At 47.0% G+C, this 23077-nt stretch overlaps 1 protein-coding gene across 1 annotated transcript in view; it reads left to right on the forward strand.

Annotated features, from left to right (window-relative positions):
* Nucleotides 1–470: 470 nt before the first annotated feature.
* The window catches only part of BCAR3 (BCAR3 adaptor protein, NSP family member), a 226884-nt gene continuing 204277 nt past the window's right edge, over nt 471–23077 (forward strand). Inside the window, exon 1 of the mRNA XM_086953907.1 lies at nt 471–710. The gene's annotated coding sequence lies outside the window, so the exon portion shown is untranslated. The remainder of the gene's footprint in view (nt 711–23077) is intronic.

A 23077-nucleotide genomic window follows, 5' to 3' on the forward strand; every position in this document is an offset into this window, starting at 1 on the left:
GCGAGGACTAGTAAGTGGAGACATTCGTGTAGCGCACACTGTCACTTTCTAGGCACTAATTTTCTGTAATTGGCTGGTACCTCTTGCCCGCACAGTAGAGACCAATCGCAATCATTTTAATGGACTTGCGTCTTTGTTCTCGGTGACACGAAAACCTATAAACATGCACTAGTTGCCCTTATGGGGCTCGTAATACCGATTAACACGTGTAACATTCATGTTATTGGGGTCAGGCCGCCGAGAGGACCACACAGCGCGCGCATGATACTCTGAATCAATTTCATTTTCAGTGCCGGCTCGATTGGGTGAGGACAAACCAATAGCAACCTATGAAATGATGGGAAAGGGCAGCGGCGGGTCAGCGCCTGCGGCTGGGCGGGAGGAGGGGGTTAGGGGCGCTGGCACCGGCTGCCCCCGCCTGCCCGGGGGTGTGGCCGAGGAGCAGTAAATCAGCGCTGCTGTCTGAGGGCGGGGGGTGTGAGTTCATCGGATCGCGGGGCTTGCTGCGTTCTGCACACGGTGAGGGCAGTGTGCATCTTTACAACGCCGGAGAGGCACGGATCGGAGTGATCTGTACAGCACGCTCGGACAGGGCAGAGGGATCTGAGCCGCTGGGAGTGTGGGTCACCTCCGCACAGCACGGGATGTGTGTCTGCACCGGTTGAATCGATCCACCAGTCCGATAGTCTGCGGGCGATCGCTGTCTCAAGGTAAGGCGCATACCTTGTGGCACCACTTCAAGTTACCTGCATTTGGGGGGACGTGTCCTCTTCTCTTGCCTTTCATCCTGCATCGGGCTTAGCGCCTCGAAGCCGCACCTGCCCGGAGTTTGGCGCTGTGCAGAATTACTATATACTTTTTACAGCACTTTGTGAAAGTGCGTCTGTTTATCGGACCTGAGCGGCGGACTGTGTGCAGTGCAGGAGCTGGGTTTTGCTGAAACATGTGAAGACAACGGGCTTGGAGATTCTGAGACAGCAGAGGTTAACCTGCTTTGGAGGCTTCAGGGAGGGGAGGGTGAAAACAGTACAATTATCAACACGTTTACTTAAGGGGCACACTTCTGAGTGTGAGGGTTGATGCGTAGCCGTGAACTCCCCCCTCACACACATTTCTTTTACGAAGTTGTGTGGGGCAGGACACTTGCGCGTGTGCGAGCCTCTGCATTGCCCCAGAGACACTGACGAGGTAATCTTTTCAAAGCGATGCACCGCAGGGAGGGTGTTATTGCGATCTGGTCAGAGCTCCCCCTCCCCTGGGGGAGCTGGAAAGCCCCTCGGATGGCCCCATTGTGCCGCACAGATCTGCCCATTGTCAGGCCGGCTCGGCTGCGCCTGCCCTGTGTGCCGGGCTGTGTTCTGCTGGTGGGCAGGAAGGCGGCCGCGCAGCTTTGGAAGTGAATTTGAAAAGGTCCCAGCTGGGGGCGGCAGGGGGCAGCCACGGGGGGCACGCATCCCAACCTGCTTCTTCTTAAAGTTATTTGAGGATGGCGGGAGGGGTGGCCGTGTGTCGGCCTGGGGGTATTGTGTGGGGAGCATTGTTTGGGGCAGTGAATGGCTCCTCTCAGACCCACCCCCGGGGAAGGGGGCGGAGGGCGTAAATCTTTGTTTTTGACTTGACACTGCACATGCTGGCAATGGCGCTCACATCTGCCCACTCTAGCCTCGGCCGCGGGATGATGGTCGGGTCTAAACATCCTGCTCTCAGGTTTAACTCAACACACCATGTCTGGGGTGGGGGCGCAGGGGTCGTCTCCCGGAGCCTGCAGTTCTTGACAGATTCAGGATGCAGATCGGGAGGGAAAGGGGAAACTCTTCTGCCAGAAAAAGTGTTTATTTCAGAGATTACAGCGGCTTGATTACCCTGTCTAATTTAAAAGTTAGGTGATAAACATTGTCTATTTTGTTTTAAAATCGCCCAATCGCGGCTGGAATGAGAGGACTCGAACATAAACAGACATATGCAAAAAGATGGGAAAAGCAAGTGAACTCAGAGAAAGCAAGAACATGGCAAGAGGCGCAGAGAACACAACTCTGGGAGTTCTTCTCCTCTAGGCGCTTTAAATTGCATGGAACAAACAAGGAAGTTCGCGGCAAGCGGGGTTGTTTAGCGGTGTCCAGCGTAGGCCCAAGAAGTCCAGATCTACGCCAGTTTTCAGGATATCAACAGAAGATTCATTACACGGGTTAATCAAATCTGGTTCCCAGATTATGTGAACAATGTCCCTCTAGATTCTAGAGGGACATTGTTCACATAATCTGGGAACCAGATTTGTTTTATACTTTGTATTTTTAGTGCCAGAGACAGTATGGACACTTCCATATGCGCAGACTTTGAAGAAGTTGCTGCCCGAAATGAATGGGATGCCACTGAGAGGCGGCAGCCCACTTCAGCTGCTACTGTGCAGTTGGCACCGCCCTGCCACTCCAGGATGCCTTCTTACATCTGCCACTGGATGGAATCTGTGTGATCACACTTCAGACGGGGCACGGCGCTGATTTCCACACCCTGATAGTCTACATTTTTCATCGCCTGTGGTACTTTCCCCTCGCGCTGTGTGCTTGCCACTTGTTGCTGTGGATGTGAGGGGACGACCGCACTGCCCTCTAGCGGCCGGCGCACCGCACTGCAGCCGGTGAGGTCAGCCGGCAGCTGACTGGCTTGTGCGGGCTCGTTTTATGGCGCGCTGGTGTTGCTGATGCGGGTTTCCTCAGGTGCGCGCAGCACTGCGTGCACCTACCGCCCTCAGTATCAAAAGAATGTGGATAATGTGAGGTTGGAGGGGAAACAGTGGCACCGAGGGCCTGGGTGACTTTCCCTTGGGATGGGGTGCAAATGTGTTAGCTCACTCGCCAAAGAGGGCGAGGCCAGAAAATTAAGTGTGTAATTCCATTTAGAGTGAATGAGAAAAACACACATTTTTGGAAGGTATTTACATTTTGTGCGGCCAGGAATAAGTGATTTTCCCAGAATCATAAAATGGTGAGCGTCCCTGCTGAGACTCGAACCCGGTTCCCTGACTTCGAGATTGAGCTCCAAATTGTCACTATTTTTGCAAACCTGCATAATGCTACATTCCGATTATTTGTTTTAGAGCCAACATGTTACCATGTGGAGGCTGAGCAGCATTCCATATGGCCAGGGTATCTTTCCCTTCCCTGGACAGTTCCATTTCATTTATCGGACATTCGTGAGCTTGGGTCCAGCACTGCCATCCGTTTAGGTCCTAACTGCCTGCCTAAGCGCGCATCGAGGCGCTTAAACCGTCAACATACAAACAATATTTAAACCCAACGTCAACCTCTAAACTGTTCAGATTAAACCAGATCAAACTCCTAAAAGTCATATATTGGCACTTACACAAAATATACAAAACAATCTCGTCATACATACATTTCATATAAACCAAATGATATATGAACTTTAGCCAGTATAAAGCGCAGAACTTACGCAGAGCGTGGAATTTCAGCTGAGGCCAGTTTCCCATGGCTAGGTTATGGTCGAAGGCAAGGTGAGGAATGCAATGGGGAAAGTGCCAGACGAACCACTGAACATTTGTGTTTTCACATGATTCCAGTTTGGGGCACAGGGCAGTACGACGATTTGCCAAAATTATTCAATATGTTTGATTAAGTTCCAAATATCAAATTGGGACCAAAGGCAGCATCTCTACCACAAGATCACATTTCCTTCTCTAAAGGGTTTGCTGTTTTTGTGATACAGTAATGTCATGGTGGCTTTTGAAGAGTTCACTTGTTTGGTTTGCTATCTTGCCAATATGTGACATATACTTAACCTTTTTTTGCAACGCACAGCACCACAGCAGGATCCATCACATGGATTTTCCTAATGAGTCTTCAGTAATGCATAGTTGGTGGGGAGAAAATTCTTCTTTAGGATTTTTGGAAGGATGTATTGCACCCTTTTCTAGTGCTTGTTTCAGTGGTTAGTGGTGTGCGTGCACAGTCAGTCAGTTAACATTGGTTAAGTTGCGGTTAGTGATTCATCAAATGTTGAAGATGGTCCTCTGGGACTGATGGTTCCCTGATGTGGGGGAAACTAGGCCCAGTGTAGGTTCAGCTTCATTAGCTAGGAGAATCCCTGGTCACCACCCAACACCAGCTGTGTTTCTTCTTTCATGTTGATGTATCAGTGAGGTGAGGTAAAAGGTAACAGGCCACACACTACTCCCTAAGCTTGTTCCCATCGCGCTTGTGGAAGCCGATAGCTTGGATGAGCCTCAAGGGTCAGCACCTCACCTGTTACCCCAAAGCACGTTTCTTATTTTGTTTTAAGACATCAGTTAGACGAGGGAGTCCATACATATATGAGGTTGTTTGTTACCCCCAAAGACTGTTTATCTTCTTTGGGAGATCAGTGGGAGGGGTCAACCACAGCGATCCTAGATTATCTATGAAGCCAGAGCATGTATTGTATGTTATTTTCTTAGGGGAATCAATAGGTCAGGTGCATCCCAAAGATCTACATCCTGTGTGTAATTTTGTGCAGGAGCACCAGCGAGAGACATTGAAGAGGCAGGTGAGCAGCTATGATTATCCCTCTCATGCTCCTTTTGACCGTGGGTATTTGAGGGTTGTGAGGTGCTAGCTATCATTATGGCACCTGCTGCATTGGTGGCACCGGGGTCAAAGGGTGTCAGGGGCCCACCATTCCACATTGTTAGGGTGAACAGGCACTCTGGATTGACTTGGACAATCATGTTTTTTGCGGCATCCTGTCAGGCAAATATCAGAACATATTCTGTTTTTTAGAGGATCGACTGACCTCGGTCCATGAAGAATTGTAGTCCTACTTCTATGTTTGTGGAATGGTTTTTGTTTTCAATATCTGGTAACCCTACTCAAGTATAACTCTTACTACCCAACCATGGGAGCAATCGTGCCCATTTGCCTTGCTTGCATCAAGGGTCATGCCAACCTTGCTGCACAACATTGGGTGCGCGTCTTTAAGCGGGTGCTCATTCAGCCCTTCTGTGGCACAGGGGCCTCCTCACTCTGCTGGTGCTCTCGCCCAGTCCTCACTTCCCATGATGCAGCGCGGCTCCTTGTCTTTCTCCCTGTGTGAACGCTCAAACATAACAAGGCATTCCGGGCATACTCAGCAGAGGGGGATTTTTCCTTTTTGGCAAACACACTTTTCTTAGAATGTTCTTGTTTGCGGGCTTCGTGCTTATTCAAGGTTTAATCCGTAAGTTCTTCCAAAAACGTCTCCGCCACAGGAATGGCAGGGGGGTGGTTTGGGGACCCTATTAATCACTCCTGAACTATTTCCCCGACTCCCTCCTTGTAGCCCGCAGCCCACAGGACCTGCCCACGGATGGGGCTTTTGCAAAGGGCAGGGATGTCCTAGCGAGGCGGTAACCTTTCCCCCTCCAGAGGAGCGGTGCTACCCTGCTGCGGGCTCGGGAATGTGAGGGGAGGGGAGGCGCGCGGGGGCTTCTGCACGGACAGGTACGAGGCAGCCCGCAGCACATACACACAGGGGCGTAGCTTCCAGTGGTGCAGCAGGTGCAGTGGCACCAGGGCCCCGAGGGACCCACTGAACCTTGTTTATTGCTGTATTTTATCATTCAAACATGTCTCTTTATCCATGCAGTAACACTGGTTCACGAGTGATGGATAGAAGAGGCCTCTGTATCCATGCAGTAACACTGGTTCACGAGTGAGGGACAAGGTAGATCTCTGTATCCACGCAGTAACACTGGCTCAGGAGTGATGGGGAGAACAGGCCTCTGTGTCCATGCAATAACACTAGTGCAAGACTGATGGATAGAAGAGGCCTCTGTATCCATGCAGTAACACTGGCTCAGGAGTGAGGGACAAGGTAGATCTCTGTATCCACGCAGTAACACTGGCTCAGGAGTGATGGGGAGAACAGGCCTCTGTGTCCATGCAATAACACTGGTGCAAGACTGATGGATAGAAGAGGCCTCTGTATCCATGCAGTAACACTGGTTCACGAGTGAGGGACAAGGTAGATCTCTGTATCCACGCAGTAACACTGGCTCAGGAGTGATGGGGAGAACAGGCCTCTGTGTCCATGCAATAACACTAGTGCAAGACTGATGGATAGAAGAGGCCTCTGTATCCATGCAGTAACACTGGCTCAGGAGTGAGGGACAAGGTAGATCTCTGTATCCACGCAGTAACACTGGCTCAGGAGTGATGGGGAGAACAGGCCTCTGTGTCCATGCAATAACACTGGTGCAAGACTGATGGATAGAAGAGGCCTCTGTATCCATGCAGTAACACTGGTTCACGAGTGACAGAGAGAACAGGCCTTTGTATCCATGCAGTAACACTGGCTCACGAGTGAGGGACAAGGTAGATATCTGTATCCACGCAGTAACACTGGCTCACGAGTGATGGGGAGAACAGGCCTCTGTATCCATGCAATAACACTGGTGCAAGACTGATGGATAGAAGAGGCCTCTGTATCCATGCAGTAGCACTGGCTCAGGAGTGATGGAGAGAACAGGCCTCTTTATCCATTAGGTAACCTTGGCTCACGAGTGATGGAGAGAAAAGGCCTTTGTATCCAAGCAGTAACACTGGCTCACGAGTGATCGACAGGGTAGACCTCTGCATCCACGTAGTAACACTGGCTCAGGAGTGATGGGGAGAACAGGCCTCTGTATCCATGCAGTAACACTGGTGTAGGAGCGATGGAGAGAACATGCCTCTTTATCCATGCAGTAACACCGGCTCACGAGTGATGGAGAGAAAAGGCCTTTGTATCCATGCAGAAACACTGGCTCACGAGTGAGGGACAAGGTAGATCTCTGCATCCACGCAGTAACACTGGCTCAGGAGTGATTGGGGAGAACGGGCATCTGTATCCATGCAATAACACTGGTGCAAGACTGATGGATAGAAGAGGCCTCTGGATCCATGCAGTAACACTGGTGTAGGAGCGGTGGAGAGAGGAGACCTTTGTATCCATGCAGTAACACTGGCTCAGGAGTGATGGAGAGCAGGCATTTGTTTCCGTGCAGTAACACTGGCTCACGAGTGATGGAGAGATGAGACCTTTTTATCCATGCAGTAACACTGGCGCAGGAGTGATGGGGAGAAGAGACCTCTGTATCCATGCAGTAACACTGGCTCACAAGTGATGGAGAGATGAGACCTTTGTATCCATGCAACAACACTGGTGTAGGAGTGATGGTGAGATGAGACCTTTGTATCCATGCTGTAACACTGGCTCAGGAGTGATGGACAGAACAGACCTTTGTATCCACGCATTAACACTGGCTCAGGAGTGATGTAGAGATCAGGCCTTTGTATCCATGCAGTAACACTGGGTTAGGAGTGATGGAGAGAACAGACCTCTTTATCCATGCAATAACACCGGCTCACGAGTGCTGGAGAGATGAGACCTTTGTATCCATGCAGTAACACTGGCTCAGGAGGATGGACAGGGTAGACCTCTGTATCCACGTAGTAACACTGGCTCAGGAGTGATAGAGAGATGAGACCTTTGTATGGATGTATGACGGTACCACGCGTACTTTTGCAACGCGTACCGTTACCACTCTACTTTTACCACGCAAGTCGTTACAACGACTTGCGTGGAGGGGCGCTGGATAGTAAATTATTTAATTTACTATTCCAACTCCAGTCCCCGTGGACTCTAGGGAAAGGAGTTGGATAGTAAATTAAAGTATTTACTATCCTGGAGCGCCCCCCAGCGCATTTCGTTGTAACGACCTGCGTGGTAAAAGTAGCGTGCTAACGGTTCTGCGTTGTAAAAAATGTGTGGTAACCATTGCATACCCCTTTGTATCCATGCAGTAACACTGGCTTAGGAGGATGGAGGCCCAGGAGTGATTTGGACAGCAGGCCTCAGTATCCATGCAGGGAGGGAGGCCCAAGAGTAATTTGGGCACCGGGTCTCTTTATCCATGCAGGGATGGAGGCTGATGAGTGAACTGGACACCAGGTCCCTGTATCCAGAGATGGAGGCTCAGGTTGGATTTGAACAGCAGGTCGCAGTATCCATGCAGGGATGGAGGCTGAGGAGTGATTTGAACAGCAGGTCTCTGTATCCATGCAGGGATGGAGGCTGATGAGTGATTTGAACAGCAGACCTCTGTATCCATGCAGGGATGGAGGCTGAGGAGTGATTTGAACAGCAGACCTCTGTATCCATGCAGGAATGGGGGCTCAGGAGTGATTTGTACAGCAGGTATCTGGATCCATGCCTCGTGGAAATTGACTGCTGTACCTCATTGGCTGAGCTTTCAACTTTTACAACACGACTTACAGAAACTGGATGCTCTTATGTTTCTTGAACCTTTTTGTGCATGAGTGCTTACCTCACAGATGTTTATTTTCTGGCTGAGAAAAATTTGCGAACCAATGGGGTTCTCATGATAAAAAACGTGCAAACTCCTACTTTTCATGCAAAATACGCGGAAATTGCAAAGAAAACAGTATGCCCTTTTGCCCACCCCTATTTATTTGAAATTGAACCTGCTCTCCATATTAATCCTCTCACAGTTTGAAACACAAAAAGCACTGGCAAAGCTAATAGAGAAGGTTTGCATCTTCCGTGGAAAGCCAGACCCACAGACTTTGTAAAAGCTGCCCCGTGCGCCGAAACGGTCAGGTGGATGAATTCAGTTGCTAAGGACAAAAAATCTTGTTCCTCTGACGTGATCCAATAGTCTCTTGCCATCCCTAGCAATGCATTTGTTGTGTTATAAATTGAAACAATGCGTCTTGCAATGGAAAGAAATAACGTTTTTTTTTCATACAATGTGCATGTATGGGATAAAGGACTGAATAGGTCAGAAAGTGTAAGGATGGAGGGTACTTTTTAGATATAAACCGGTCCCTCATGGACTGTAATGGATCCCCTTCAGAGGCAAAATTATCTTCCAAACAGTCAATAGTATTAGATGATAGATGTATACTCCTCAGGTAAGCCATCATAAGATTGACACAGTCATAAAGTAGAGGCTAAAAGAGGTCTCACCCAAGTGTGCTGCTGGCGGATGGGGCCTGCGCCAAAGACCACTCTATGTATATTGCAAGAATAGGCCAAGCAGACGGCTACATTGTCAAGCTAGACCTAAAAGGTTCCTTCGTGTGTCCTAGTAAGTTCTCTTTCAGGTAATTTCTACCCCTCCCTGGAAGTCTGAAACCCTCTCTCCAAGGGCCGTATGGCTGCACCAGCAGCATCTGATTGCCATTAATACTCGCAGCAGTGCTGGACTTTAGATGTTTAATGATGCTTTGCCGTTTTGTCCTGGTTTATGCTTATGACACCTCTTGTAACTTGTGTTTTTCACATTTAAAACTACACGTTTTATGGAAATCGGTTCAACCTCAAATTTCCGATTGTAATATTCAGGTGTCTTTGTTTAGCTAAGAAGTTGGTGGTATCACAGCCTCTTATACAACTATGGACACCAACCGAGACCACCTTCTTCAGTTCATGTGTGCTGGTTTATATGTCTTGGCATGCAGGGCTAAGCGTCTTGTTTCTTTGTCCTTGTTGACATTCAGTTAATCGAGCCAGCCCTGCAAATAATGCACACCTGTTGTAGCAGATGAATTTTCCTTCAGCGCTAAACGCGACTCCTTCGGATAGTTTGATTTCATGTTGTAGTGAAAACTTTAATAGAGAAAGGGAGGTCTCCTTTAAGATCCAATCAGGGAGAAGGAGTAGTGTAAGGAGGAAATATCAGAGGATCCCTAGCTAACCGTTAAATTGGGAGAAAAGGACATGCACTAAATCAGGAGAAGATTCTCATAGCTCTTAAGTACACACCATTACGACATGTATATTGAATCACATAAAAACATACACAGAGATAAAAACAATTACAAAATGTGTATAGAAAAATTGTACAATTTATTAAGGGAGTCATACAGTCATAAAACGATTTTCTTTTTAAAAACCTTTCAGTGCCATAGGAAAACAGTTAAAAATTGTGTCAAACGATATAAGAAATATTTAAAAACATATTTTTGCTACAAAAGTTGTCAACGCAGCGTTTCGGTTAAACAATAGGACCTTCGTCAGGACAGGGTTCTTGTGATATCAATGTTGTGTGGGTGGTCCCAAGTTACCACCACATTGGTCAAACTTAAATCCAAACTCTTTCTTTTCTATGGATGTTTACAGCACTATTATTTTCATTAATAGTATGCTGCTACTGAGTCTTGTTAGTCAAGAATAATATTCCAGAGTCAAGGGAGCCACCGAGTTCATGAAAATGTTAAAAGTTAACCCATAAATATGGGAAAAAGGCTAATTGATGCAGCGCCTAGCTGGGTGCACTTGATACTCGTGCCGTTTTTGATACGCTTTAATTGATTGGCGTAACTTTCATATCTTTCACCATGAGCCGAGTTTTCAATTTTGTCGTACTCTTCAGAAATCGAGTCGGCCTCCCTGCTCCTCGGAACGCTGCATCGACAACTTTTGTAACAAAAATATGTTTTTAAATATTTCTTATATCGTTTGACACAATTTGTAACTGTTTTCCTATGGCACTGAAAGGTGTTTTAAAAAGAAAATCGTTTTATGACTGTATGACTCCCTTAATAAATTGTACAATTTTTCTATACACATTTTGTAATTGTTTTTATCTCTGTGTATCTTTTTATGTGATTCAATATACATGTGGTAATGGTGTGTACTTAAGAGCTATGAGAATCTTCTCCTGATTTAGTGCATGTCCTTTTCTCCCAATTTAAAGGTTAGCTAGGGATCCTCTGATATTTCCTCCTTGATTTCATGTTGTACACTCAAGTCCAAAAGTGTCTACAAGTGGCACCGATTTGTTATACTAAGTAGTCTCAAATGCATATTTTGTCAGCTTCATGTATAACCACAATTCCAAGAATAAACTGGAGTTCATATTAAAAGTGCCTTATTGATTGCCGTCCCCTGCTGCAGTGCATTATTGTAATGTAATCAGATTGATGTGTGCGAGCATAACCGCATGGGCCACTCCAGCTTTTATGGTATTAAAAATGAAGTCAGTTCCACTTCCAAATTTTTAGCAGCCCGGCGGTGCACAGTGAGCTTTCGATATCCCTGCGGACCCGGTGTGACGATAGCCTTCTGACGAGAGCCCTGGCACTTATTTTTGTAGTACAAATTAAGCACTGCGGCAGAAAGTGAACGGGTTGCTCAGACCCAAGTATAATTTCTTCAGTTCCCACTCCTTGCCACTCAGACCAGTTCCGCAGATGCGTACCAGGTGACTCTGATGGTACAGACACAGGGGGACACCCCGCCCGTTGGCTGGGCATCTCGGCCTGCCCGCCCTCCACGCTGACAGTATATGAAAGGTCAAATCACGGACCTTTCAAGGGATGAAGCCACTGACAAATTGCGATGATGTCAACACATTTTGTCACCACTACACCAGTGGGGTGGAACAAACAGTGCTGCAGCCTCCCCCCCCCCCCACCCACACAAGCTGCCATGTGGTTTGATGGCTCACCCGGTGGCTATTGAGGGAGGCAGATGAACAGACCTGGCTAAAAATTTGCCTGGATTTTGACCAGCAGCAAAGTGAACCCTTGGCGGTAACCACCTTTTCACATTTCTGCCCCTCCTGGCTGGGTATGGGCCCAACAGACCCACACTAAACCCTCCAATGCTCTTTAACAGCACAAGGACGGTGTGTGAACTAGGCCTAGGATAAGCTTTGATTACGCTGCAGTAATTGGAGGGGAAACATCCTTTACCACGAAACTTTTACAACGCGGTACCATTGCCACGCAGGTTTTACAACGAAAGTCGTTACAACGACTTTCGCTGGGGGGCGCTCTAGGATAGGGAATAGTTTAATTTACTATCCAACACCTTCCCTACTATTCATGGGGACTGGAGTTGGAATAGTAAATGAAACTATTCATTATCCAGAGCCCCCCAACGCAAGTCGTTGTAACGACTTGCGTTGTAAAACCTGCGTCGTAACGGTACGTGTTGTAAAAGCATTGCATCACTCCTGAGCCAGTGTTACTGCGTGGATACAAAGGTCTGTTCTGTCATACATCCAATTGGGATCTAATGGTTCTCACTATTGAGACAGCACATAGAATTTCGGTGAAAGAACTAGAAGAAATTGCAGTGCTAGAAAAAGAAATCCAGGACAATCAACTAATAACAGACTCCAAAGGATTATTGGAAAAGGTTGAAAAAGAGATCGGGGAGTTTAAAGATTTCACAGTTGCCCAAAAAAGCAACAAATTTGAGTTGGATAAGAAAAACTTCTCCCTGGAATCCGTATATCCATTTTTAAGAAAAGATTTTTATTCTAATTCAGACTCACGGAGATTCCTTCAGGACAACCAAGGCCGATCACGCCGAAAATGTGTTACATTCTCAGATACATCGTCTTCGGGAAGTGACTCAAACAATTCGAACAGATCTTATCAAAATAGGCAAGGTAACCAACAGGACCAGCAACAAAGACAACAACAAAATCAGGCTCCTTTTTTAGGGCAAGGCCAACAGAAGAGCAGAGGACGCACACGACCAGTCCAGCCATGGGAAATGAGGACACGATCCCGGTTCTACAAGAATTAACGCTTCCATCTATATTTAACTTATCTGATAGAATTTTGACAGAAGCTGAAACGTCCATTTTGACAAAGGGGCTTGGTTTTGTCCCCTCGAGACCCACAGATTTTGTCAAGATGAAGTTAGAGACACTCGAGTTCTGCCGCAAAATACGGTTGAAAACATTCTTTTCGGATATATGCGAGGACCACCAACCCGAAGTCACGGGGCTAAGGAAGAAATCCACCTTTTGCCCAGCCGGCTCAAAAATACCGAAGGAGATCATTACTTTCGAACGGACGGTTCTATCAGGAATATCAGTCTTAGAGAAAAAGAGGAACTTCGTTAAATACAATCTTGCGAAAGTGGAAAAAGATGCTCTAATCACCTTGAAAAATGACAAAACAGTGGTCGTGAAGCAAGCAGACAAGGGAGGAGCGGTGGTTGTCTGGGACATTAATAAATATAAAACCGAAGTCTACCGCCAGCTAAATGATAACTCATGCTACAGACGTATCACAAAAAATCCCACAAATGAAATCCAAAGCGAATTGTTCCATACCATTGAAAAAGGATTCGATCAAGGCTTTGTGGGACCTAAAGAACTGGCATTTTTACAGAATAAAAACCCACGAACTCCAGTTTTTTACTTATTACCAAAAATTCATAAGGACGAAGAAAACCCACCAGGACGCCCAATAGTTTCTGTGTGCGATTCCTTATTAGAGCCGGTTGCCAAGTACATCGACTTCTTCTTAAAACCCTTCATTGAAGAAATACCAGCTCATCTCAAAGACACCACTGCTTTCCTCCAAAAAATCAATACAATAACTTTTGAAGAAAGTACACAGCTATTGGTGACGCTAGACGTCGTTTCGCTGTACACTCAGATCCCTCAAGATCAAGCCCTTGAGACACTGTCATTTTTTCTAGACACGCGTGAGAGACTATTCCAAGTACCTTCTGAATTCATCCTGCAGCTGGCCTCCTTCGCATTAAAAAAGAATTTTTTCACTTTTGATTCAGAATACTTCCTACAGGTCAAGGGAGTAGCTATGGGGTGCCTATTTGCCCCGGAACTAGCAATAATGTTCATGGGACTTTACGAAGAAAAGTTCATTTATAATAACAATCCCTTTAGCGAGCGGATCTCGCATTACATGCGATATATAGATGATGTCTTCCTCATCTGGACCGGGGACCTTGAAACCCTCAATGAATTTGTTGACTGGCTCAACCAACGTACAAATGATATTAAATTCAATTGCGCGTCATCAAACCGATCCATTACATTCTTGGATGTACAAGTTGAACCTCGCAATGGCAGCCTTGAAACGACCTTGTTCAGAAAACCAACGGATAGAAACAAGGCATTGTTGTACACCAGTAATCATCCCCGGAGTCTCAGACAAAACTTACCCTTTGGACAATTCCTCAGGATTCGGAGGAATTGTTCACGTAAAGAAGAATACTTTGAGCATGCCAATTTACTTAAGGAGAGGCTTCTCCTAAGAGGATATCCAAAGAAACTGTTAAAGATTTCTCTCAAAAGAGCATGGTGGACGCCACGTGAGACATTAATGCAGAAAAAACATCGAATTGGCATTTAGTGAAAGACCTACATGAGGATTTCAGCAATCCACCGCTATTTGCATTTAAGAAGGAAAAGAGTGTGGCAAACCACATAGTGAGGGCAGCCCTACCCATTGAGAAAGGCCCGACACTAAGGAGTCTATTCGGTTTCCCTCAGACGAAAGGACACCATAAATGTGGAACTTGTATCTGTTGCCACGAGACCATAGAGGAGACGTTGTTCTTATTCAACAACATTAACTGGAAGCATGAAGTTTTTACCAATTGTAAAACTAGGAATGTCGTGTACGCGATATTATGCCCTTGTCCAAAGTTATATATTGGGAAAACAACCCAAGAGGTCAGGCAACGCATTACTCAGCATAAATCTAGACTACGCAGAGAAGTTGAGAATGCACCTTTAGTACACCATTGGTTGACAAAGAACCATGACAAAAACAAACTTAAATGGACGGTCTTGTCTAAAATTGAAAATGACCCAAGAGGGGGCGATTTGGAAACCCGACTGAACCAAAGAGAAGCACTGCTTATCATGAAATATGATACAGCAGTTAATGGATTAAATGAGATTTCCGAAATTTATAAAACCAATCCATGAATCCGCAAATAGGACTTCATCTCCCATAAACCTTCAGTTTCCAAGACATGACCGGCAACACTACAACTCCCAAAACCCTCCAGGACGAAGCCACACCCACAACCAACATTACGGTGAGGTTTCAGTCACCCGCTGCTGAATGAAGGGGAAGGAGTGAAGAACACGAACGATTGTAGACTTCAAGCAGGAACGTGGAGTACGGCCACGGTAAGAATGATACGATTGGGGCTAGCGAACGCCTGTACCCAGCACTAAATTAAGCGTTAGATTGACGTCTCACGCACAATGGTAACACTCGATCCCCGCATTGTTTTCCTCAGCCTTTGGCGCCGGAACCGACTTCTCGGACTGAGCGCGACCCATCTGGGATTAACTCCCAAACGTTTTCCAAGCGATCACGCACCGCAGCTAAGGTAAGCGTGTAAACCCGCACTGACAGAGCAATACATGCACAGTTATGTGTGAGACCCACAGCGAGACTTAGTACACTTTATTTATTATTTTTTCCAGCATCCTTCGCTCCACCTTCACTTGGAATACATCTGTCTCCTCTTTTCTCGTTGGAGCTTTGACCCAACAGTTGAGGTAGGCTGAGGAAAGTTGGTTAGCGATAGAGGTGTTGATCTCTTAGATTATGGTTAGTGATGATTGTTTTCTTTCTCTTTGTAGTAAAGTTTTGGTCCTGAAGAGAACCCTAAGAACCACAGGGTTCGAAACGCGTCGACCGACCCGGTCCCGGGTCACCCGTTTGATTCCACATTGAATCTGTTTTGCCAACTGATTGAAAGAGACATTCTTCTTTTTTTCGAACTTTGAGGAACAATTGTGATAAAGAACAACAAATGTTTTGTATATATAGTGTTTTGTATATATAGAATTTTGTTTGACACCGGGACTAGTATGAATGTGGTATAGTATGAATGGATGGCCAAGAATGTGTTGTATGTGAATTTGCTTAAATCACTGTACATATTAATTTGTGTTTCATGTTTTGTGTTTGTATATAAATGTAAAAATAATTTTCATGCTTTTGTATTCCCATGCACAAAAAACGACTAAAAACTAAAATAGTCTTCAGAAAAAATTAAAGTAAAGGTTGCAATTCAAAAAGCAAGTGTCCATGCTATATTTCATGTATACTTTTACAACGGTTGTGCCTAAAAAGTAGCTTCTCAGCATAGGCAAGTTTGTTGTTTCTTCAATACATCCAATTGGAGCATTTCAGTAATTACGCATTCCTTGTATGAGCCGAAAATTCGGCAAGCTTTAGTGAATTACGCTCATTCCTTGTGAGAAAACTAGCATTGTATCATTAATCTCTGAGCTTTAACCTTCACGGTCATACCTGGGGCCCGTGCCCACCAGTTTTGTTGGTGCTGGTACTGCCATGGAGGGCAACCCAAACCATGGCTGGGTGTCTCGTGATATGCAGCTGGCCTTTACCTGCGCACCGGCATCATTGTGTTATGCTAGTGCTGTGCCATAGAAGGGGATGAAGGCGGATGGAGAATGGAGGCATCAACTTCCTCACGAGCTCACGAATTGCCCAGTTTCAAAGTCTGCATCTCTGGCCATAATGTCACGTCCTCTCCCGGAGAGAAAATACAACAAAATGTGTTTTAAAAAACAGGTAGCTCTCCTAACTGGATTTATGGTCAGAATACACCTAACTTGTCTGACTGCACGATGGTAATCCACGTCTATTATGTAAATGTGCTCTGGAGTAGTTAAAAAGACTGGATACTGAACAAAACGCACTAAATGTGTCTCAAAGCAGAGACGAGGTAGAGAGCTTTAGCTGGAGGCGGGAGCCTTGAAATAGATATATCTTCTCTTTTCTATGGTCTTATTTTCTCACAGACTGGGGCAATCTGCAAAGGCAGCACCTCATGTGGCTCACAAATGGAGTGGGGCGGTCAGGCCTGTGCATCATAAAGTGGTGCAGTCAGGAAAGGAGGAGCATTGTTTTATGCCACTATGGTGTAAGTTGGGAAAAATTGAGGTTGTTTGGGCCCATCTGCTTGTACCTTTCAAAGGTTGCTGAAGAGCAGTGGGCTAGCCCTAGGAATGTGTAGATAGAAAGTGTATGTGCCTTGCCGAGGTTGCTGAAGTGCAATGGGAGGCCAAGTGAAGTTGTAGGGTAGAAACTGGTTTTATTCTGGTTTTGCCTCAAATGTCTGACCCTGTCTCCACATTATACTCAGGATCACTGTTCCTAGAGTTTTGATATCCACAACATTGCGTTGCTGTCTCTTTGGTGAGGACCTTCGTGACAGCAGCCTCATTGTGTGACCCACAAGGTAGTCATAAGTACTGGAGGCAGGGTCAGACTGGGACAGAAAACAGACCGGGGCACCAAAATAAGTTTCCCCAGTAGTGAATCGGGTAGAGTGGCCATCATTTGCAAATCGGACTACATATGTAAAGAAAAACTTTCATAGGTGTTTTGCAAGGTATGGCCAGGGCCACTGGAATTATGTGACAGGGAAGGACCAACTTAAGTATCAGAGTTAGGTAAATTATGTGTCAAGAAAAAGCAAATTATGCATAGTAATGTGGCACATGTTGTAATAGTATAATTCCATTATTTAGTCAATCTTACACTTTTTAACACTGTCTGAGTATTGGTTGCACCTCATTAGTACCAGTTTAATATCCAAATGCAGCAATATGCAACAGAAAAGTGACCAGTTAACTTTTGCAGAGGGCCTTCCATAGCGCTGCAAATGTGCCGCTGCGTTTTTATTTTTGAACCATTTGAGCTTCAAGCTTTTTTCCATTAAAATCTGCAGATTATGCAGCAGATGATAGTTTATGTGGCACATGCATAATTATGCAAAAATCACATAATTCCAGTGTCCCTGGGTACGACAGACCGCATACATGTGCGCTTGCTACAAGCAATGTCTTTGTAATATCAGGGAAATCAACAAAGAAGGTAATCAGAACAATAAACTGGCCCACAAACAGCAGATTGCCTGTCAGCAGTCCAACCCTGCCAACATCACAGCAGAAATACCTTAAATCAGAGTGATTTCTTAACTATTAAGCTGCAGGGTATAAACACTTTCGGTTTATTTAATTGGTCTGAAAGCGTTTTTTTCTTCCAAAAAGGAGTATATGATCAAACATTGTATCTGTTTTATAAATTCGAAATGCATTCTTGGGGGCCTCTTGCTGCACTAAAGTAATTAAAAGGCTAAACTACAGTAGCTTTAAGGTACAGAAAACAAGTTGCTCAGGGCATCTTTTGGCAATGTACTTCCATTTAATTAAGTGGCAATTCGGCAATGTACAGGAAATCAAGAGGTTTGCTTTCCCGTGTATTTCTGTATTTGTGGTGGGGGGTGTGAGAAGTTGGCCTGATAGGTAGTGTTTCCAATTCTGGAACCACTGGTTATCAGTCCAAACAAACCCCAAAGATGTCAGGTTGTAAGTCAACCTTGTAGACAAGCTATCCTAATGGTAGCATGGACTAAGCAGCCTTAAAGGCTTAACTTAAGAGGTCGTGTTAAGCGAGCTGTTTTACCACATACAATCCTGTAATCAAATGAAAGGACACCACACAAGTATATATTATAAAAATATATGTATTTATTTCTAAATTACTCCCCAGTACTCTTTATGAGGAAAGGGGCACAAGCGTTAAATCAAAAGCACTGTTACACATATAAAGTTGCACGTTTATGGATGAGGGCGGGTGGCCACTCAGACCATATATTAAAAAAGTGGTATAAGTAACACTTATCGAACAATGGTTAGGCCTAGGGCCTAGAGATTCGCTGGGAGCAGTCAGGACAAGCAATGAAGAAGTCGGGAGTAGCCCACAGGAGACGGGTGCAGCACGGAAAGTGCGGCGCGCACCAATGCACTGTCAATGGTGCGTAAAAGTCAGTTAAAGTGAATTAAAAGATACTTCCGCTGAACCTAGGAACACAAAACTTTAGACACAGACCCTAGAGGTGTGTACCAGTGTAAAGACACCGGCGTTGCAAAGTTACCTCACCCACAGGCCGTGGGTGCACAGGGTCGAAGTGGCGTCGGGTTCTGTCACGCAGGTTCTTGGTGCTTGGAGCTGTTGCAGCTGCAGGCGCTGTGAAGCAGAAGTGTCCGGTGCGATCCAAGGGTGGATCGATGTAGAAAAGTACCTGAAAGCAGAGGGGACAGAGTCTGGGTCACTCAGCAGTGACCAGGGTGGAACCAGGACGGAACCAGGCAATGTCGGGCGCAGTCAGGCGGTTGTCGATAGGCTTCTCTCCGCTGTCACGTGGGCTCTGGGGCATCTGCGACGTCCAGGAGCAGGTCACGATCTGTCCCACGTAGGCTCTCGCCGTCAGCACCGTCGGCTTGAAGATTGTAGCAAACAGCACTTGGCAAAAGCAATCCACGCGGAACCGGGAGATTGCTTATCACTCGAACCAGGAGGGTCAGAGTGGGTGCTCCTTTTCACAGGAGCTGGTGCAGATCTGGAGCAACCAGAAAAGCAAGTCGGATTTCAAAGTTCGTCGGCACAGGGGCCACAAGCCAGCTGGCAAGTGACCGGGCCAACGCGTCGAGCGCACACAAGCAGAAGGGCCCCACGCAGCACTCAGCGAGTGTGGAGGGGTGAGCTTTGGTGCAAGTGGAGCTCGGGTCTGGGGCTTCTCAAACCCCGGTGTACAGCTTCGAGGGTCACTCGTGGGCCGCACGGTCAGCGTCTCGTGGCCTTTTCAAGATGGCGTGCCCCACGCTTCCGGTCGCCTCCACGGGTCTCAGCTCTGCAGGGACTGTGGATCGGGCAGGTAGAAGGCAGGCAAGCTTGATCTCGTCGATCTCTGTCGCTCGAGTTCCGGCGGGAACTGCAACAAAGCAAGGGTCGAGGGCTGGATGGTGCCTGTTTGCACAGGGTGGTCACTCCTTGACCACAAGGGGGATTCTTCAGTCTTCTCACGTCGTGTAGAAAGTCGAAGGGTCCAGATTTCGTTTCTTATGTTTCTTCAGGATGATCTGAGGTCCGTTGGGACTGCTCCCCCTCTTATTCGAATCTAGGGGGTTGGACATCCTGCTAGGTCCCCTCCTATGGGTGGGACCCAGGAAGGGGGTGGTTACACCCCTCTCCTTTGATCCTGGCCGCGCTGGGACAGGGGCTGGGAGGCCCCAGAACCGGTTTGGCCGGATCCTGCAAGGGGCAGCCTTGTGCTCCCCAGGCAGTGTCTGGTTTCATTGAAACCTCCCTACTCCAATCCACTATCTCCTGTCTGGGGTGGTTTGACACCGCCCTGTGACAGGAAACTCTTTGTCCAGGCCTCCTCTGCCGGGTTTCGGTCAGCAGCAGGAGGTCAGACCCGTGTCTGTGGCAGGGGCATCCATTTTGTGGATCTGAGGCTCATTTTAAATCAACCGCGTTTCAGTAAAGTAACATGTCTTCTCCCTCTAGAAGGGTGGAATGCTACCCCCGTCGCCAGAACTGGCGAGGGGGTAGTATTCCAATTCGTATGACACCTTACACGACATGTTTTGATAAAGCCAAACCAAAGTTGCTATATAACCGCGAGGATTATAAGGCGCTTAAGAGTATATGGTATGGCATTATCCCGGATCAGCTTAGGGAGTTGTTCCCGACAGCTGCAGACAGGCTCAGCTCATGCCAGAGCACCATCTCACAGAAAACCACGCACTCTGCCTCCAGGATTGATGAGGCCTTCCATAGGAGTGGCTTACAGGCTATATATGTGTCCAGATATAGGTTTAGATATAGGTATACTATATCTAAGCAAGGGGTGATTACACCCACTTGCCCCAGCTGAGTGATCAGCCAGTTGTGTCAATTTAGATAGCCAGCCAGGGGTGGCAAAAGATATGCTGCAGCCCCTGGTAGGCCTTGGATGCACCTATGCCCTGGGCACCTATAGTGCTCTGTACAGGGGCTGATAAGGTGACCCAAGCCAATCTAGTTATGCACCTAGGGTACATGGAATCCATTTTACAGAGAGAGCAGATAGCCTGGGGCCCTGATTAGCAGGGAACCAGGCCAACTAAGTCGAAAACCAGCTAAACACAGGGCAAAAAATCTGGGGTAACCATAGTCAGGTAGCCACCTTCCTACATAACCCCCCCCCCAAACGAAAGGAGATAAGGCTATCCTTGGCCAGGTAAGCCTATATTGCCTGAGTGGCCATATAAGGAAGTACCTGCACTAGCATGGGTACCCCCTGTCTCATGGTCCACTAAGCAGTCCCTCACCCTAGGGGTATTAGAGGGTCTCCACCATAGGGAATCACTACCTTGGGTGTGTTTATGCAAAGTTAAAGGCTGGTTTGGATATGGAGTATTGAAGTGAGGCTCCACTATTTTTGGGCTCAACTTCCTCCAATTATCTTCCACCATATGTGCCTTTCTTTCTTCAACTGAGTTGCACTGAGCTCTCAGGGTCAACCTCTGGCTACCTAAAGCTGGAGGCTGGGTCCCTCTGTTTGGCTTGCTGGAGGGACAGTTCAGGTTTGGGCCCTTTGGGTCCCAGGTTTGGCTGTGCCCAACAGAATCCATCTGTGGGAGGTCCCTAACTGTTTTTAAGGGGGCTCCCTCAGGAGTTTTTAAAGTTTTCACCTTACTAGGCCTACTAGTTTTGGTGCCCCTAATCTGTTGATGGGGGTGCTTTATTTGACAGGGGGCCCTCTGGGTCTCACTGTCCTTCCTGTCCTCTGCAGCCCTGGGCTGACTGAGGCAAGGTAGAGAGGGGCAGGTTACCTGCTCCAGACTGGATCCCACCTGAGAAGGGTCCACCGCCATCAGAGGCTCTGTCAGGCCAGGCCTAACAACCTCTGGGGCAGTTCCTTCATCAGGGGTAAGATCAGTTCCCTGAGGAGGCTGATCCTGTCCTACTGTCTGGTGAGGGGGAGATTTCTCTTCCTCCTCCATGCTCTCAGTTTGGGTGGAGTGATCCATCATTTCAGGCTTCACAACACACATATCTGTTTGAGTTTGGGCTGTGGCCATCACAGCCCCACCAACCTTTTCAGGAGGAGACTCAGTTTGGGTTTCTGCTGTTATCATAACAGCTTTGCTACTCTGTCTTGGAAGAGCTTCTGGTAAAGATGGGGCAGAGAGTTGCTCAGCCCTACCAACCTTGTCAGGAAGGACATCTTGAATTGGGGCTATAGCCAGTACAGCCCCACTAACCTTTCCATTGGAATTTACCATTCTAGAATGGATTTCCTGTTCAACCTCAGCCCAGGCTGAGATTTCCAAATCATTACCCAGTAGACAGTCTACAGGCAAGTTTGGTGACACTGCCACTCTCTTTGGGCCAATGACACCTCCCCAGCTGAGACTTACTACTGCCATGGGATGATTGGTTTGGATGCCATCAATGTTTGTTACCTGGTATGTGGCACCTGGTAAAAGTTGCTTAGAGGGGACTATACAGTCAGCCACCATGGTGATGCTAGCCCCTGTGTCTCTAAAAGCTTCAACTTTCAAACCATTGATGATGGGTTCCTGTCTATATTTGCTCAAGGTATTTGGGCAAACAGAGAAGTTGGCAAACCCCATGCCAGTCTCATAGACAAGATCATTTGGGGATGGAGACCTGGATAGGCCAGGGTCCCCTTGGGCTCCAAAAGTAAACCCACCCAGATTCCTGGGTGTGCTCCCACTTCCTGGGGGATTACTGCTGACAGTAACAGGAGGTGTTGGAGCTGGCTTTGGAGGTATGTTTTCTTTATTGCCATTCTTGGGACAACAGCTGTCTGTTTTGTAATGCCCCACCTGTTTACAGGCATGGCAATAAGGCTTTTTCTCTGTTGAAGAAGTGTCTTGGGACCCACCCCCCTTCTTGGAGTTTTGGGGCCCTGGGGAAGTGTTTTCTTTACTTTTATCCCCACCCTTATCTTGAGGCTTGGTAGACTCCTTCTTCTGGTTATTGTCCTGATTCTTAGGCCTAATCCTGGTTCTGACCCACTTATCTGCCCTCTTTCCCAATTCTTGGGGAGAGGTCAAATCTGAGTCCACCAGGTGCTGGTGTAAGAGCTGGTTCTGACAATTACTAAGGATCTGCTCCCTCATAATCAAATTATACAATCCTGTGAAGTCATGTACTTTGCTGCCATTCAGCCAACCCTCCAGAGCCTTAGTTGCACAATCAACAAAATCAGTCCAGTCCTGAGTCTGTGTCTTCTGGGTGTCTCTGAACTTTAACCTGTACTGTTCAGTGGTTAAGCCAAACCCATCTATCAGAACACTCTTCAGGACTTTGTAATTGCTGGCATCCTCATGTCTGACAGTGAGGAGCCTATCCCTCCCTTTCTCTGAAAAGGAGTACCATAAGATTGCTGCCCACTGTTCCTCAGGAACCTGCTG

Source organism: Lissotriton vulgaris, chromosome 1_1, assembly GCF_964263255.1.
Source record: "Lissotriton vulgaris chromosome 1_1, aLisVul1.2, whole genome shotgun sequence".
NCBI lineage: Eukaryota > Metazoa > Chordata > Amphibia > Caudata > Salamandridae > Lissotriton > Lissotriton vulgaris.